The 19,187-nt window shown below is 38.3% G+C and overlaps 1 protein-coding gene across 2 annotated transcripts in view; it reads right to left on the bottom strand.

The window, feature by feature from the left end:
- CACNB2 (calcium channel, voltage-dependent, beta 2 subunit) overlaps window positions 1–19,187 on the bottom strand; it is a 432,395-nt gene that overhangs the window by 252,824 nt on the left and 160,384 nt on the right. The gene's annotated exons all lie outside the window — the stretch shown is intronic.

The following is a 19,187-nucleotide window of genomic DNA, read 5'->3' as shown; positions in this document are numbered from 1 at the left end:
GTATAACTGAATCGCCTTGCTGTGCACCTGAAACATTTTAAGCACACCTCAGTAAAATATATATATTTAGAAAAAAATACTTTATTCCTGGCAGGGTAACTACCTTGATGGAGAGATGGAGGTCATGGGAGTCCATGGAAGGGGCTTTGCTGGAAGTCACTTTTCTTGAGCATCTATTATATGCAGGAATGGCATGAAGGAATTTATATAGTCTCATGCCAAATAATCCTGGAAATAAGTGTATCACTTTAAAGAGGAAGAAATTAAGATTTAGAGATGTTAAATCCCTTTCCACAAAGATATGTTGAGCCGAAGCAACACTGTTTAAATTCCTCTCTCTGTGAAATCAAATGGCATCTGGATTTTTTTCCTCTGGATCTTTTCCAATATATTATTCTATATATTTTAGAATTAAAATGTTTCTTCCTCCCAGTTTTATCGAGATATAATTGGGATACAACACTGAAGAAGTTTTAAGGCATACAGCATAGTGATTTAACTTACATATACCATGAAATGATGCCCACAGTGACTTTAGTGGACACCCATCATCTCACATAGATACAAAATTAAAGAAATAGAAAAAAAGTTTTTCCTTGTAAAGAAAACTCAAGGGAAAGGAAAGCAAAAGTAAACTCTGTGTATGCATGTGTATTCTAAGGACCACATGTTGCTCTTAAGTGTCTAAGAATTCTCTGGAATTATGGTTCTTACTCATTTTGAAAATAACGATGCTATAGGGCTCCTCATAAGAACTACTTTGGGTCAAATTTTTGTAAAGTACAAAATAGCTCAAGTGGGTCTATACAGTTACCCACACAAATATCAGTGCAGCAAGCCAAGGGCCTGCCTGGGACTCTGTGCTAGACCTTCAATAGGTATGTCAATAATAATTGCTGACATTTATTGAAAACGTGCTAAGTATGTTATCTTTTTGATCTTACTCAAAACAACTACCTTATGAAGTGGATTTCAAATGATTTTGGTGGAGTTAGTATAAATCAATAACAAATTTTTAAAAACTCTGATTTCCAATTAAAATGATAGATATGAGCTAAAAAATCTGCCCCATTTAAAATCTGAAGAATAATTAAAACAGACACAGGAGTAGAGACACAAGGATTTTTTAGATGAAACTTTTCCCTGCAAGTCTGTGTGTGTGTGTAAGTCTCATTTGTCTTATGATGCCAGAACTCCTTAAGGACTTAGTACAGGTCTACTATACTTTTTCTCTTCAGGGAAATGGTACTCATGGTTGCTCAATAGCTGTTGCTGACTAATTAGTTGCTGTTCCATTATGAATTTTAAAATGGTCCTTTGAATATAATGTTCTGTTACAATTTTTTTTTTTTTTACAATACAATACTATCAAGAAAGAGATAAAGCAATGTGAAACTTAGTGTTTTGACTAAAACATAAATGCTGCTGCTGCTGCTAAGTCACTTCAGTCGTGTCCGACTCTGTGCGACCCCATAGATGGCAGCCCACCAGGCTCTGCCATCCCTGGGATTCTCCAGGCAAGAACACTGGAGTGGGTTGCCATTTCCTTCTCCAGTGCATGAAAGTGAAAAGTGAAAGTGAAGTAGCTCAGTCGTGTCTGACTCTTCACAACCCCATGGACTGCAGCCTACCAGGCTCCTCCGTCCGTGGGATTTTCCAGGCAAGAATGCTGGGGTGGGTTGCCATTGCCTTCTCCAAACATAAATGCTAGGGATTACTATTTAGATGTGTATTTTTAGAGTTTATATTTCCTAAAACTCATAAAGGGATGTTCAGCACAAGTTGAGTGTTGGAGAAGGAAGTTGTAGAAAAGTAAGACCAGACCATGTAACTCCAGACATTTAATTTCAGATCCAACTAGAAATATTTGATTTCAAACTACAACTAACCTTTTGTTCTTTTGCATCGTCATGGTCTGATGTTGTTATGGGTTGAATTATATTTCCCTAAAAAGATATGGTTAGGTTCTACCCGCCCCCCCATACTTCACAATATGACCTTATTTGAGAATAAGGTCTTTACAGAGGTAATCAAGTTAAAACACCGTCATTAGGGTAGGCCCTAATCCAAAATGACTGCTGTCCTTACAGAAAAGGGAAATTTGAACATAGAGATAGACATGCATGGAGGGAAGATGATGGATGACGTGCAGGAAGAAGACAGTCATGTGACTGAAGCAATGCATCTCCAAGCCAAAAAATGCCAAAAACGCTAGCAAACACCAAAGACTAGAAGACGCAAAGAGTCTTCTTCGGAACCATCAGAGAAAGCATGGCCTGCAGATATGTGAATTTCAAACTTGTAGGTTCTAGAACTATGAGTCCATATATTTCTTACTGTTTTAAAATGCCCAGGTTTTGGCACTTACAGAAGGCCTAGCAAACTAATGTTGATGTCAATTCAATAATCCTTCCTTTTTTTTTTTCTTTTCAGTGACTCTCTGGAGTGTTCCAAGCTTCATTTATTAATTTCCCTACAAAACCCTAAAGGTAAGAATGTCAGAATATTTAAAACTTGAATTTTAAAGTATACCTATATTATTTTACCCAGTTGACTTCAATTTTCACTTAATTTGTAGATTATCTACACATTTCACATAGTAAGTCTCCTTAACCTACGGTCCTTAGATCCCAAGGAGCCTATGAGTAGAATTAGGAAGTTCAACACCTTGAATGGAAAAATTAACATCTTATTTTCAATAATAAACTTCAGACAAAAATTTGGCATTTCTTTCAATTACGAATGTCAGCAAAAAACCATAGTAGTGGTGGCAGTACCTCTGACGCCAGCAATAGAAATCACAGATATTTTCATATCAGATTATAATTACTCCAGATATCTGGAAGTATGTCTATCTTCTAGTTTATAATATACATGCTGAGTTATTTAGGGGAAACCTGCAATTTGCTTTGTAATTTACACCGACATGTGTAAAAACATTAGGATGTTTTGATGATGCAAGGCTGGCTGGCTGGTTAGATATGTGATAAAACAAGTGTTTTAAATGTTAATGGGAGAATCTAGAGAGAGTACATAAGTATTCTCAGTAGAATCATCACTATTATTATTTAATATGTAAAAATAAGTCATATTACCATATTAAAGATTTGGTTTTTAATATATTTTGAAAAGTATATCATTATATGATTAGTTTCCCTTGTAATTCTACAAATTTCATATTACACACTTGAAAGTACTGTTACAAGAAATAATTCTTAGGGATTTACCAGACTACAAAAGGGTCCAAGGCACACTCAAGGATTTCATCTATTTAGCCAATAGGCTATGAGAAGGTGTTGTCATCACTTAGACCACCCTAATTATCAGAAAAATGCAAGTCAAAATTACAAGTAGAACTACCATATGATCCAGAAATCCTACTCCTGGGCATATATCCAGATAAAACTATAATTCAAAATAGATAGATGCATCCCAGTACTCATTGGAGCACTATACACAATGGCCAAGACATGCAAGCAACCTAAATGTCCGCTGACAGATAAATGGATAAAGACGACGTGATACACACACAATGGAGTATTATTCAGCCATTTAAAAGAATGAAATAATGCCACTGCAGCAACATGGATGGACCTGAAGATTATCATCCTAAGTGAAAGTCAGACAAAGACAAATATCATATGATATCACTTCTATGTGAAATCTTTAAAAAATGATACAACTGAACTTTTTCACAAAACAGATTCACAGACTTGAACTCACGGTTATCAAAGGGGAAAGATGGGGGGAGGGATAAACTGGGAACTGGGATTAACACATACATACTCTCATATTTAAAATAGATAACCAGTGAGGCCCTACTGTATAGCACAGGCAACTCTGGTCAGTATACTGTAATCACCAAAACAGGAAAAGAATTTGAAAAAGGATACATGTATATGCATAACTGAATCTCTTTGCTGTACACTTGAATCTTACCCAACATTATTAATCAACTATACTCCAATATAAAATAAAAATTAAAAGAAAATGAGAATGAGGTATCACCTCACACCAGTCAGAATGACCATCATTAAAAAATCTATAAATAATAAATACTGGAAAGGATGTGGAGAAAAGAAAACACTCTTACATTGTTGATGGGAATGTAATTGGTGCTTCCACTACGGAAAACAATATGGAAGTTCCTCAAAAAACTAGAAGTAAAGTTGCCACATGATCCAGCAATCCCACTCCTGGGTATATATCCAGACAAAGCTACAGTTCAAAAGACACATGCCCTGCTATGTTCACTATTTACAATAGCCAAGAAAGGGAAACAACTTAACATCCATTGACAGATGAATGGAAAAAGAAGATGTGGTTCATGTATACAGTGGAATACTGCTGCTGCTAAGTCGCCTCAGTCGTGTCCGACTCTGTGCGACCCCATAGACGGCAGCCCACGAGGCTCCCCCGTCCCTGGGATTCTCCAGGCAAGAACACTGGAGTGGGTTGCCATTTCCTTCTCCAATGCGTGAAAGTGAAAATTGAAAGTGCAGTCGCTCAGTCGTGTCCGACTCTTAGCGACCCCATGGACTGCAGCCTACCAGGCTCCTCCGTCCATGGGATTTTCCAGGCAAGAGTACTGGAGTGGGGTGCCATTGCCTTCTCCACAGTGGAATACTACCCAGCCATAAAAAAAGAATGAAACAATGCCATTTGCAGTGCCATTAATGAACCCAGAGATTTTTATATCAAGTAAGTCAGAAAGAGAAGGACAAACACCACATGACATTGCTCACCCGCAGAATCTAAAATATGACACAAACGCACATATCTACGAAACAGAAACACACTCACAGACACAGAGAACAGACTTGGGGAGTGCCAAGGGGAAGGTGAAGTGAGGGAGGGGTGAACTGGGAGTTTGGGGTTAGCAGATGCAAACTGTTATATATAGAATGGATAAACACAGGGAGTTATATTCAATATGCTGTGGAGTGGAGCTCCACTCTTTTCCATTCATAATGGAAAAGAATATGAAAAAATTATATGTATAACTGAGTCACTTTGCTATATAGCAGAAATTAACACAACGCTGCAAATCAACTACATTTCAATGAAAAAAGAATTTCATCTGTAAAAGTATCAGGAGGAAACTGATAAACAACAACATTACTCCACAAAGCTATTTCAACAACATTACTCCACAAAGGAAAAAAGAAAAGCATGTCTTTAAACTGTCTTATAACAACCATGTGCTCAAGTAAAATTCTGATATCTGATAAATAATTGATTTATAATCTGTGCTAGGTAACTACTGATGTTACATACAATATTCCAAAACTTAATGGCTTAAGTAACAATTAATTAATATTCTCTCTCAAGGTTCTGTGGGGTCATTGGGCTCAGCGGAGGGGTTTCCATTTGGGGACTCCAATGTGGTTATGGTTGGATGGTTGCTGAGGCTGAGTCATCTGAAGGCTTGACTGGGGTGGACATCCCAGATGGCTTACTCATATGCCTAGCAGATGACACTGGCCATCTGTTGGGACCTCAGCTGGGGCCGGTGACCACAGCAAAACGTGCGACCTCTGCATGTGGCTATAGTGTCTCCTGGCATGCCATGTAGGTTCCAAGAGACAGTGTCCCATGACAAAGCATTCCAAGATACCCCAGGGGGAGATGCAAAGGTTCTTTCTTGACCTTAAAAATCACACAGCATTACTTAAATCATAGTTTACTTGTCAGGACTGAGTCCAGGACCAGTCCAGATTCAGAGGGAAGGGACAGTACAAGGGCGTGAGTACTGGCCACGTGGCTCTTGTGGAGGGCAGAGGGGCACCTGTAGACACCAGCTACAACACATCCCAAACCACCACACACAGCTGGGTGAGGACCTGGGCATGTAAACCTGGATTTGATGGGATTTCTGCTAGTCATGCTTATCCGTGTCTCCAACATAGCTAATTATCTAGCTAATTATTTCTCAAAGAGTCCCAAATGAATTCCCTTCCTGGTGAATTTCTTATTTTGGCCCTGGGTGGTAAAAATGGGGCCAAATATGTGATTTAGTACTCCCTAGTTCTCCATTATCTCTAAAATTCAATCATTCTCATTTAATTCCTTCAGTAAGAGAGATCTTTCTTGAAAACAAGAGATTAGTGGGGCTTTTTTTTTTTTAAGTCTTTGTACCCTTTCCATTTCAAAGATCAAGCATACTGCCAAGAACACAGAAGTGCCCTCAAAATGATCAAGCAATTTTCATCATCAGTAAATTAAGATGTGCAAAGGTCTCGTGGCCTTTGGAAGCTTTGGAGGAATACAATAGAAGTAATTATCAATATGAACTCACAACCCATCTCAATTCCCATGCCAACTCTCCTGGATTAATTTCTAGGGAGAGAATGGGAGAAGTTTTTATTTCTTGTCATGGCTTAGCATTTTCCTTTCAGGCATATGTTTGAAATAAAGGATTTGAGTTTTATTGTGCCCAACCAGGTATATCCCATAGATGAAAGATACTCCAGCAGATGAATCTCTTAACTGACCTTTTAGTAGAATTTTAATGAGCAGAAACAGATAAACTGTGTTTAACAAGTTAGACCTGTGTGTTAACAAGTTAGACTAAAGAAAAAAATGCTTAAAAATAAATTCCTGGTCCAGTTAATACAGGTCTTTCAGGGTCTGTACTTCCCCAAAGATTCCTGCTAAGAATTCTACAAAACATTATCTCATTGAGTTAATGAGTCTTCTTAATAACCTATATGACAGGGACTGTTACCCTTTTCATTTACAGGAAATTACAAATGACCACTGGAGCACCCAAATCTGACCCTGTATGGTCTGATGCCAACATCTGTCTGGTTGGTTGGTCCATCTTTCAGTTATAATAAGAACAGCTGACCAGTACTGCCACCCACCGAGATCTGAGACAGATTTGTTGTATCCCATTCTCTTAACCCACCTCTGATTTTAGCCATGGCTGCCATTTACTCTGAGTCCTACTTCAAGCCCAAGCCAGGCACTTCCCACTCTATTCAACTCATCAATTCTACCAACATCTGCTCAGTCCACCAGCCTGCCCAGAAGTTGGGGGTGGGGACTCACTGCCTCTAGAGTCAGCTGAATGAACAGAGGACAGGAGCTGGTGAACACATGTTCCTGACTGCCATCAGCCTGAGAGTGACAATTCTGGGAGGTTTTGGTACAGTTCTCAGGGAAGCTGGTGGAATCTAGTCCCCTTTGCCCACAACCTTGATAATGATCTGTAAAAATGTTTTTAAATTTATTTTTGGCTGCACTGGGTCTTCGCTGCTGCCTACAGGCTTCAGTAGTTGCAGAGTGTGGGCTTAGCTGCTCCACAGCATGTGGGATCTTCCGTGACCAGGGATGGAACCTTTGTTCCCTTCATTAGCAGGTAGATTATTAACCATTGGATCACCAGGGAAGGCTGATAATGACCTTTAATATTGGTTTTCCTCATTCCTTATCTCCCAGAGACCACCAGCTCAATAGATTGCGTACACTGAATCCTTGTCTCAGACTCTGCTTTGGGGAAACAAGATATGTTATTACATGTATCCACTCGAATTAGTGGAGAGAATGGAACAGAAGTTCCAAATCTGTGAGTGTTTCTTCAGTGAATTCACTAAGTGAGCCCCTCCTGAAAGAGGTTTTTGGAGATTACTGAGTAGCTGTAGCTTTCACATACAGGCCCTTTAGTAATCTTATTAGACAGTGATCCCCTTGAGAGTAAGTGCTTTGACTTTCAGAGTCATTTCTCACATTGCACCCCAGTGGCTGCCTGGCATTTAATAGATGCTCAATTAGCACAGGCTGACAAGTAAGTGGTTCTCCCTCTTGAAAGTATTACCACTTTATATCCTATTCTGTTAAAAATGCAAGCAGTATCTTCTGTAGCATATCCTCCATAGGCAGTTTTCTCTTATTAAGCAGTGCTTTTTCCTAAACTCCAGCTACCCAACACTGATGAGTATTACTTCATAAGGACACATCTACCATCTAACAATCAGACTCAAGCATGGCAGAAAGAGCTAAGACTTGGAGTCAGACCAGGGTTGAATTCCGACACCTGCTTTTACAAAATATGGAAACTAGCACAAAGTAATTAACTATATTGGACCTGTGTCCTTATCCACAAAGACTCCAGTTATACCAACGCCACAGAGTTTTTGTGAGCGTTTTATGAAATTACGTGTAAAGCATGTTGAATAGTGTAAAGCACACAATGGTTCAGTGCCCGAGATCTACCTGCTCCAGGGTTCTTGCTTGGTTTTCATGATGTATTTATTGTGTGATCAATATATAAAGCTGTTTGAGTCTTAGATTTCTCTATTGTAAAGGAAGGCTAATATTAATAACTTTCATATCTACCTAATGTGGCTGAAGCCAACATCAAATAAAATCATGCATGTGAAAGTTACTTGAGATTTGCAAAAGTGATGACAGGCAATGGAGGAAGTGGGGGTGACGCTGCCATACACAGCAGTACAGTCTGTGCACTGCACAAAGGCCCTTCAAAATTAATAACTGACTCAATCATTCAACATAAACCTGAGTCTATTCAAAACAAATCTATGTGTACACATGTTTTTTGAGTGAGGCCAGTTAGCAATATATATATTTACTTTTAATTATGTTGAATACTATAATGAATAAATTTATGGACTACTGAAACATACAAGTTATAAAAACTTGGCTCTAATGATTTGAAACAGCTGTCAGAATTGTTTTGTTTAGCTCAAGTCAGGGCTTTTAGTATAACACCAAGGACTTTGAAGAGCTCTGTATTTAGTTTAGATCAATCTGAGTGTTTTTTCCAATGTTTAATTTTTAATTAAATAGGAAATTTTGTCACTTACAAATAGATACCCAACTATTGCATAAGAATCTCAGTTGCATTCATATTTTGTATATCTGGGAAAAAATCATTTGGAAAGGCAATAAAAGCCAACCAGAATTATGATATTTTTACCATTTATTTATTTATCCCAGCATGTTCTAAGCATATTTTTGTGCCATTGGCCATGTCTTTCCAATCTGAATATTACTAGTAAGTTGCCTAACATTCTGTCAATAGGTCATGAGACTTATGAAAAATTGGTCGTCCTGTGATGACTTATCGGCTAAATGCTGACCTTTTGTGGATGACAAATTCTTCAAGGGCAAGAACCATATTCATCATTTTAATATATACTACTATGACATATTATATACAAAAAATGTTGGCTGAAATGATAATACAAGTGTCTGCCAAGTGAACTTCAAAGACACATCCCAGCAGAGCATGCCGCAGAGAGGGCAAGGAAATGACAAATGTCATAAGACAATGACTTTTCAAGCAAGGGGCTAACCACAGCTTCCTGTCCCCTTGAAGGGCCTCATCAATAATGATGTGTCATTCAGTAATAGTTGCAAAGCCATTTCCTTGCTCTTTCTGACTAAACAATGGAGAGAAGGGAAGAAGTGGCAATGAGGAAGAGTCAGGGAGGGGCTGTCTGAACTTCTTCCAGGAAGAACAGAACTGTTTGTTTGTACCAGCCCTGGGACAGCTTTCAAAAACACAGCTAAGGCCATTCAGATTTCATTAATTTGGCCAACCAACTCAGTTAAAACGTCCTCAATAAGAAAAAAGGTGAAGGAATGGCTACAGTGAGAATTCATGAGCTTTGCAAGCATCCTCCATTTTAACCCAAATTTAACAGAAAAATTTTTAATTAAGAATTTCCAGAAGCAATTAACCCAAAATATGTTGTGAAAAGCAGAGTGACTATCTTTGGCTACCTTAACCATTTTCTATTTCCTTTATTATAAATGCAATTCCATTTAAGTAAACCATGACTGGGGACTTCCCTGGTGGCCCAGCGGTTAAGATTTCACCTTCCACTGCAGGGTCCTTGTGAATTTGATCCCTGGTCGGGGCGTTAAGATCCCACATGCCTCGCAGCCAAAAAAAACTGAAATAGTTTTTTAAAAAAGCAAACAATATTGTAACAAATTCAATAAAGACTTTTAAAATGGTCCACATTAAAAAATCTTAAAAATAAATAAACCATGTTTTATGAGTAAAAATAAAAGAAGCTAGGATCACCCTCTTTATATTTCTTTTCTCCCTTCTGCCAACAGCCACCATTGCTCAGACTTTTATCCTCTTACTACGTCATCTTGAGAATATCTGAGAGTGTGGTCCTCCCGACTTTCCCCATCTGAATCCAACTGTCTAAGCTGCCAAAAGTGTCTTCAAGCTTGAGTGCCTCTGTTCACATCAGGGTAAATTTACAATGGATAAGATAGCTTCTTATTTCTTCCCACATCAAGTCGTAATCCAAATCCTGCCTCTCTTTGGTTGCATGTGTAGCACTTCTATGATTAGGCTTGAAATTAATCTAAGCAGCGACTGTCATATTAAGACAATCATTTCCTTCTAATTAGATATGTGGATACACAAATCTTTACATTTGCCAGAAAATATCTATTTCTGAACAGGACTCAGGCTACGCACTTAGATCCAGGATTTGCGCCAAAACTTATGCATAAATAGCCACATTATAACTGGTTATAGGAAACTGGTTCCCAGACAAATGCCCACAGAAGATCTGTCTAAATGAGGATAACAGTTTGGGGATTCAAAAACAGTAAGATTTTTTTCATTGGAAGAGATGTTGTTTTAGTCTATGTTATATACTATTAGTGTCATACACTATTAATCACTATAATTATATAATACAATGCAAATTATATGAGTACTATAATTATATATGTACACTATTAATTACTATAAATACTATTAATATAAATTCCTTGAGGAAAGGGATTATTTGATTTATCTTTATGTGCCCCATAAATAACAGAATCTGGTAATGTGCTAGGCACTAGATAAATATTGAACAAATGAATAAACCTAAACATAAAGCTAAAAATTAAATGTTTAATTTTATAGTGCATGAGATATCACACTTTAATTATCACCTGTTTTATGAACTGCTATATATACATTTCATCTCTCCCTTATATAATACATCCTTATGTAAGTTTATGCTAAGATTTGGCATTCACTCTTGTCTCCTCGGTTGATTATGTTTTTTCCTTGCTTTGTTTGGTTGAAAAGGGCAGAGATCACTAAAGCCCCTGCTGTGCCCCCAAGAGGTGGGGTCTTGATTAAAGGATACATATTTGTAGGAACTCAGAAAAGCTGAACAATGGGCAGAGATCACTAAAGCCCCCACCATGCCCCCAAGAGGTGGGGTCTTGATTAAAGGATACATATTTGTAGGAACTCAGAAAAGCTGAACAATCAGACTTTCAGAAAGGCTAGGAGCCATTTCACATCTTCAAACTCATGCCTCCAGACACACACACACACACACACTTTTCATCACATAGCTTCTGTCTCCTTATATTACTGGGTTTACCAAAATGTTTGAGTTGTTCATGTTATGGAAAAACTCAAATGAACTTTTTGGCCAACCCAATACTTATACTCAAAATGTTGGCTTGGCCCTGAGTCCAAATGACTATGACTCTCATGCACAACAATTTTTCAGCTCTTGCTTCCAATGCTAACTGAATCTGTGTCTTCCCCACTCAAATTTCTAAGCCAAACTTTTATCTTGATCCAACACATTTTGGCTGCCCATTGGGGTGGGGTGGGAGAGAGTATAGTTCACGTGGGTCACAGAGGGCTGCCCTGTGGCAGGAACAATGAGTTCAGCAATTTCACAACATCAAAGGCTACAGGCTGGCAAGGATGTGATTGACATTTCTAATAAGCTGACATAATTATTCACTTCTTTATATTGTTTGTGACTTCCCTGGTGGTTCAGACGGTAAAGCGTCTGCCTACAATGCGGGAGACCTACGTTCTATCCCTGAGTCGAGAAGATCCCCTGGAGAAGGAAATGGCAACCCACTCCAGCATTCTTGCCTAGAAAATCCCACAGACAGAGGAGCCTAGTAGGCTACAGACCATGGAGTTGCAAAGAGTTGGACATAACTGAGCAACTTCACTTTCACTGTCTTTCACTTTATATTGTTTATATCCAGTTCACTCTTTGCTTCTAAGATTAAGTTAATATGAAATTGTCTGAGTTCATTGTTTTTTTGCCCTAAGTATGCAACCATTCGAATATTTTATATGAATCTGAAAGCAATGCATGGAACAGTAATGTTCTGTATTTATGATTAGTTATTATTTGGAATGACTATGAAATATATTTTAAAACTCTGACTTAATGACACTTATGGAGGATTGGCCAGGAATGAAGAAAAGTTGAATCATAAGTTCTTGACTTAATCTGAACAAAGTCTCATACTCTGGTTGCAATTAAGTCCCATACTTTGAAATCAGAGAAATCAGTTCATATTACTACTAATAAAAGCTGATGGGGAAGCTTTACTCTGAAATTTAAAATCTTGAGTTTACTTGGGCTGCACAGCAATTTTTAGAAGCCATTAATAAAAACACTTATTATGTTAGTCTAGGTTTTACAAAAAGCAGAGCCATTATTTAAAATAAATAACACTGAAAAACCATTCTTGCGTGGGAGAAGATGAACAGACTTTATTTTCCTCATGCAGCAATTCATTTACTATGAGAAATCTTCTCTCTGCATGCCCTTCCATCAGTTCCTAAGAGCTGATCTTCAAAAACACATGTCATATCTATTGCCTGATTGAGGCTAATCTCTCCCCTTCATGAAGAACTACTAGCATTAACAGGATAATGTTGGAAAATACATTCTGAAAGCTGGTGTTTAGATGGCACATCAGTACTTACATCTGACCCTTCAGAGCTCTAGCAGTTAACTATGACCTATACCCTGAAATCTAACCATAGATGAAACTGTACCAGTTCTAAATGAATGCCATTTTCTGTAGGTAGTAATGGAGCAGAGATGATAGAAAGAAATCCTCAGCGACTTAATGAGCACATAAAATGCCATGGAGAAGTGCCAGTCTCATCAAGGACTTAAAAAGGTAGAGTAAATATAAACTATCCAATCAACTCAGAAAAAAAGTCAAATTGTCATCTCATGTTTCATGAAGCTGTAAGGTAAACAGAACCCAAATCAGGGTCTTTTAAGAGTATTCTTTAATCTGATTATCCTGCCAATCATGGCTCAAGAGTCAAGTTCAATGGAAAAAAAAATAGTGCAATAAAGGAGCAGACAAGAAAAATCAGAGGAGTACCCTCCAGCAGTGATGGCTTTTCCCTTTGAAGTAGAGATTCATTTCAAAACTTTTAGTGCTTCTTGGGCTGTAGAAATAATAATTCTATTATTTTTAAATGGTAATGAGTACATTATAATCATAGTTCAGAAATGAAAGTTCTATGAAATTGGTTTTTTCAAGAGGGATTGATCAGAGTGCCTTAAAAGAATACATTTTTAAATCAGGATAATTTAACTGAAGTGGAGATCTGCCCTATAAAATAAAAAGTACACAGATTTCTCTTTTAGAATGTTTGTGATCCCAAAGGAAGAGAGGTCATGACCGGTGGAAGCTTTGACCTCTGCACCCACCTTCAGACAAAAATTAATAGGCAAACTTTGCTGAGAGTGCTCAAATACAAGATCACAAGTTCTAAGGTCTGTTTGTATTGCTGTCTTATTCAAATCTGCAGAGTAGAAATTTTTTTGTGTTGGTTTCTGCTGTACAACAAAGTGAATTGGCTATATGTACGTATATCCCCCCCTCTTGGAACTTCCTCCCCGCCATTCCACCCATCTAGGTCATCCCAGAGCACTGAGCTGAGCTCCCTGTGCTTTACAGCAGCTTCCCACTAGCTACCTATTTTACACATGGTAGGGTGTGTATATCAGTCCTAACCTCCCAATTTATTCCATCTTTCCCTTGCCCACCCTGTGTCCACATGTCCAGTCTCTATGTCTGCGTCTCTATTCCTGCCCTGCAGAGAGGTTCATCTGTACCATTTTTCAAGATTCCACATTTATGCATTAATCTTTCTTATTCCTTTACACTTAGGGCGCCTCGCTCCCTTCTCTATTTTTTTAGAACTGAAATTTATTTTCATCAAAATAAATGGATAGGTAAATTTACTTCAGCAATTTCCTTTTTAAGGAAAGCTGTCAGAGTGGCCCACCACACACCGTTGCCCATAGGATATCCTATTTCTTTCTGTGGCATCTACAATGATTTCACAATGAGAGGTCAGTAAAAATCCCAAAAAGAACTTTCTAGAAGTACGACATCCACATTATATCTCTCATGGTAGACATTTACCAGAACTGTGTCTGCTCAGATCCAACGGTTCCAGTAAGGTCAGTGATACACAAGGACAAACTAATGGCATGAACCAATCAAGCAATAAAAGCTGTACCTTAGAAGGAGATAATATGTTATTTTACATTAGCTCTTTTATTGATAGAGTCTTCAGTGTTAACTGATTCTATAAACTTCAATGGTAATTCAATATTATAATTCAATAAGTTGTCAATATTTATAGAATGTCTCAATAAAATCTTTACTGTCATTATTAGTTACTTAGATCAATTCAAATATTGGTCTTTACTCTTTTAAGTTAGTAACAAATTTAATAACAAAACCAGAGATGTACAGAAATAGACAATTACAGGCCTTTACTCTTGACAAGTTTTTATCAAGCACTGATTCTACTAGAAAGGCAATTCTGGATTTTTCCTACAAACTCCAGTTGCCATTAACTACCTGGTCCATAATCCCCGTTTATATAACTCAGAAACATCATCACTGCTAAGCTTGAAGATGTTCAAGCTTTACTTTCTAAGATTTAACCACAGGAAAGTGTGGTTCATTAAGAAAATCATGATCGTGTTCTTTGTATGTGTAAAGATCATCTGTGGTTTCTGCCATCTCGGATGTATTCTCTTTTCCAGAAACAAATAGAGTTTCCTTTGGAAATTCTCTTCCTCTATTGTATGCTGGCTTGACAGGAGTCTGTCAAGTTTTCCCCTATTCTGGCCTGAAAAGATCCTCTGTGGTCCTCTCCCCCAGGAATGTGAACCTTGACACAAGCCAACTTGAGATGAGTTTTACACTCGTCTCAGAAGAAGGGTCCAGCCATGATTTCCAACACTCCCATCCTGATTTGCAAATGTTCTTTGATTCTCTGAGCTCTCCTCAAACAATTCTGTGTACAGAAATCATACTGAGAGAAGATCAAAAATTAAATGAAGATGGTCCATCCTGGAGATGCAGATTCTAAGGGTGTGGGATGGTTCCAAGGATCTGCATTTCTTGGTCAAACAATAATTTGTCCAAGAATTCTTAGGCCAGTGATCAGAGAACACACTCAAAAACACCGCTGTAAATTGTCAATGAATTCTATGTTTAAATGAAAAAGAGGTGATTTCTGTCCTGTATCATTAAATTATCTTGTGCTGTGCTTAGTTGCTCAGTTATGTCTGACACTTTGTCACCCCATGAATTGCAAGCCCACCAGGCTCCTCTGTCCATGGGGATTCTCCAAGAAAGAATACTGAAGTGGGTTGCCATGCCCTCCTCCAGGGGATCTTCCCAACCCAAAGAGCGAACCCAGGTCTCCCACATTGTAGGCAGATTCTTTACCATCTGAGCCACCAGAGAATTCTGACTTCCAGGCTCCTCTGTCCATGGAATTCTCCAGGCCAGAATACTGGAGTGGGAAGCCATTCCTTTTCCAGGGGCTCTTCCCAACCCAGGGATTGAACCCAGGTCTCCTGCATTGCAGGTGACTTCTTCATCATCTGAGCCACAAGGGAAGACCTAAATTATCCTAAGTACTCTTTATAAAGCTTTGGAAAGTGATGATTAATACATAAAAAAGTGTGTTACCTTGAGAGAGAAGAGAAATTCTTGATCTTTTGATTGATTCCTTTTTTAAACTTCCCCTTTCCTGCCATCCTGCTCTTACCCCTTTCAATTGGAACCCTTGAAAATCATGAAGAAGCTTCTGTTCCTGATGAGAGTGTGTCCTATTAATCTTTGTAGAAAAAAGGTTTCGATCTGCTCCCTTTGAATGACTATCACTTTATTTCATAGTCTGGTATCTGCTCAAAAGAACAATCTGATTTTCCTGATAATGAAATGACCAATGAGGACTCAATGATTCATTTGGGGAAAAAGTGAGAGACAGAAACTCTAACATACTCAGGGCCTTAGAAACTCTGAGGCTTTGCTCAGAGTCCTTCATTCTGCATTGTTGTTTGGAAATCAGAGTGGGTTATATAAATTATTTATTCTCTTGGTGATGGAGAGGAGAATGGTGAATGCCTCACGACAAAACTACAAGGGAAAAAAAACCCCAGTAAACAAAAATATGAAGCTGCTTCTGATTCAAACAGAAGAGAATTGGCTGTTGTGTCAACGTAATACCAAGAAAGAACAAATAGAGGAGCCTAGCTCAATGGGAAGCAGATCTATTGAGCAGAAAGGTCATCTGGCAATAGAAGCCCTCTGAACCAACAGCACAAAAGGCTGCATCAGAGCACGGCTACCTGCCTGGGCTTCAGTGGGGGAAGGAGGATGGAGGCATTTCCTAAAATAGGTGTCCCCAAGTTATATATGGCAAAGACATCAGGTAACACATAGAACCTTTAATTCAAGGCTTCAAAAAACAATATGGTGGGTTTTTTATTTTTCAATGGCTGTATTTAAAGACACTCTCAAATTTTTAAAAATTTGCAATTGGAGGATAATTGCTTAACAATGTAGTGTTGGTTTCTGCCATACAATGTGAATCAGCTGTAAGTATACATATATCCCTTCCCTCTTAAGCAAATATTTTACAAAACATTTTTAAAAAACATATTTACCTATTTGGTGAAAGGTGTTTGTTTTTTTTTCCTGGTCACAGAGCTTGCAGGATGTTAGCTCCCCGACCAGGGGTCAAACCTGTGCCCCCTGCAGTGGAAGCACGGAGTCCTAATAACCAGTGTTTTAAAATGAAGCTAGTTTGTAACATTTGGGTTAATCACAGACTGAATGGACATGAGTTTGAGCAGCTCAGGCAGATGGTGAGGGATAGGGAAGCCTGGCTGCTGAAGTCCATGGGGGTAGCAAAAAGTCAGGCACAACTTAGCGACTGAACAACAACAACATCATTGAAATCAAACTCAGCTCTCTCCTATACTCAAGCAGGTCCTTGCTGTGGGCAAACAAGCTGATTCTTGCTTGAGATCATTTAAAGAAATAACCAGAATCTAACCTATATAATGAAAAGAGACCCAAAGAGTAAATGATTACATAGTTTCAAACTCTTGCAACAAAATTAATCTTCTGGTTTAGAGATAAAAAAGAGACCGAGGAACCCAACTTTATACATGATCAGAAAACTGTGTGTATATATGTGTACATCTACTTATACACATATACACATGTATATAATGCAATTTATATAAATATAGAATTAAAATTGCATTATTATAATGACCATCAGAAAGAGAAGGGTGGTCATGGAAAAGTAAGAATTTGATCATATTTCTCTATTGATTTATTTATTCAATAAAAATGTCTTGAATGTTGGCCAAAGGCCAGGCATTCTTTCTGGACAATAGGGATGTGACACTGCAAAGGGAAAAAACAGAACATGAACTTCAGAGGTGGGTGTCAGACACATAAAGGACTGATTATGATCAGATAGAGTAAGTACTACTATTGAAAAAGAGCAAGGATGCCTGCCCTAGACTTGGGAGCAGACTCTATGAGAAGCAGAGGCCAAAGGTGGTGGGAAGTGAATGACATTAACGCTACTGGGACATTAGAGTGTGAAGATGCTAAGGGTTAAGGCCTAGGATACAAACAAAGGCTTGATCAAGGAGGGTCTTGTAATAGAACTACTATACGACCAAGCGATCCTACTTCTGGGCATATACCCAGAGAAAACCATAATTCAGAAAGATATGTGCAACTCAATGTTCATTGCAGCCCACTGTTTACAATAGCTAGGACATGGAAGAAATCTAGATGCCCATCAACAAATGAATGGATAAACAAGATGTGGTACATATATACAATGGAACATTAGTCAGCCATTAAAAAGGAATGGAATTGGGTCATTTGTAGAGATGTGTATAAACCTAGAGACTGTCAGAGTGAAGTCAGAAGGAGAAAAACAAATATTGTATATTAACATATGTGTGGAATCTAGAAAAATGGTACAGATGAACTTAGTTGCAAAACAAAGAGATACACAGATATAGAAAACAAATGTATGAATATCAAGCAGGGAAGGAGGGGTAGGATGAATTGGGAGATTGGGACAGACATAAATACACTATTGATACAATGTGAAAAATAGATAATGAATGAGAACCTACTCATAGCACAGGGAACTCTACTCCATGCTCTGAGGTCACCTAAATGGGAAGGCAATCCAAAAAAGAGGGGAGATATGTAAACATATGGCTGATCCACTTTGCTGTACAGCAGAAACTAACACAACACTGTAAAGCAACCATATGCCAAAAAAAATTAATTAAAAAAAGAAGGGCCTTGTATTATAACATGTTGCTTGGATTGTCCTGTTATTCCCAGAGAATGGAAATCCACTGAGGATTTTAAGCAAGGAAATAACATGCTTACTTTTGAGAAAAATCACAACGGTGACTGCAAGGTGGAGAAAGCAATGTTGAAGAATGAAGGCTAAGACATTGGGATGAGTCAGGAAGCTCCCACAGCAATGCGGGGGGAATAACTGGAGCCTAGACGAGGGTGTAGCTAGGTGGAGGAGAGAAGAGAACAGATTCCAGAGTGACTGAAAGGGATGACTGGATCTCAGAGGCAAGAGAAAGGACAATGACTCACGTCTGGTTTGGACCACCGGGCGGATGACGATGCCTTTTAATCTGATCTGCATTGTGGAATTAGACACGGGTTTTGGTGGGAGAGGGAAGAGAGAAGCAGAGATGAGGAAGACCAGAACAAAGGTGACTGAATTCCACCTTCATTGGCTGTGTCTGCAGTGTCTGCTGTTTCCGGATAAAGAAAAGAGGAGACTTTGGATGGTTCTGTGGGTCTGAAACTTGGAGGAAAGATCTGAGCTGGACATACTGATTTAGTGGCCATCAGCATAGACACAGAATAGTCCCAGCTATCATTTTTGCCATTTCTACTAAGGCACTTTTCTTTAGCTTTTCCTTCTTTTAACCATTCCTCACATGTATGTTGGTATACATCAGTTTCTCTAAGAATTGAAAACAGAGGTATGACCATGAAAACAAGTAACAGTATAAAAAGAAAATGAA

This window comes from Bison bison, unplaced genomic scaffold (assembly GCF_000754665.1).
Source record: "Bison bison bison isolate TAMUID 2011002044 unplaced genomic scaffold, Bison_UMD1.0 scf7180017864461, whole genome shotgun sequence".
Taxonomy (NCBI): Eukaryota; Metazoa; Chordata; class Mammalia; order Artiodactyla; family Bovidae; genus Bison; species Bison bison.
The sequence above is the reverse complement of the archived record's forward strand: the minus strand, read 5'-3'. Positions and strand labels throughout refer to the sequence as shown.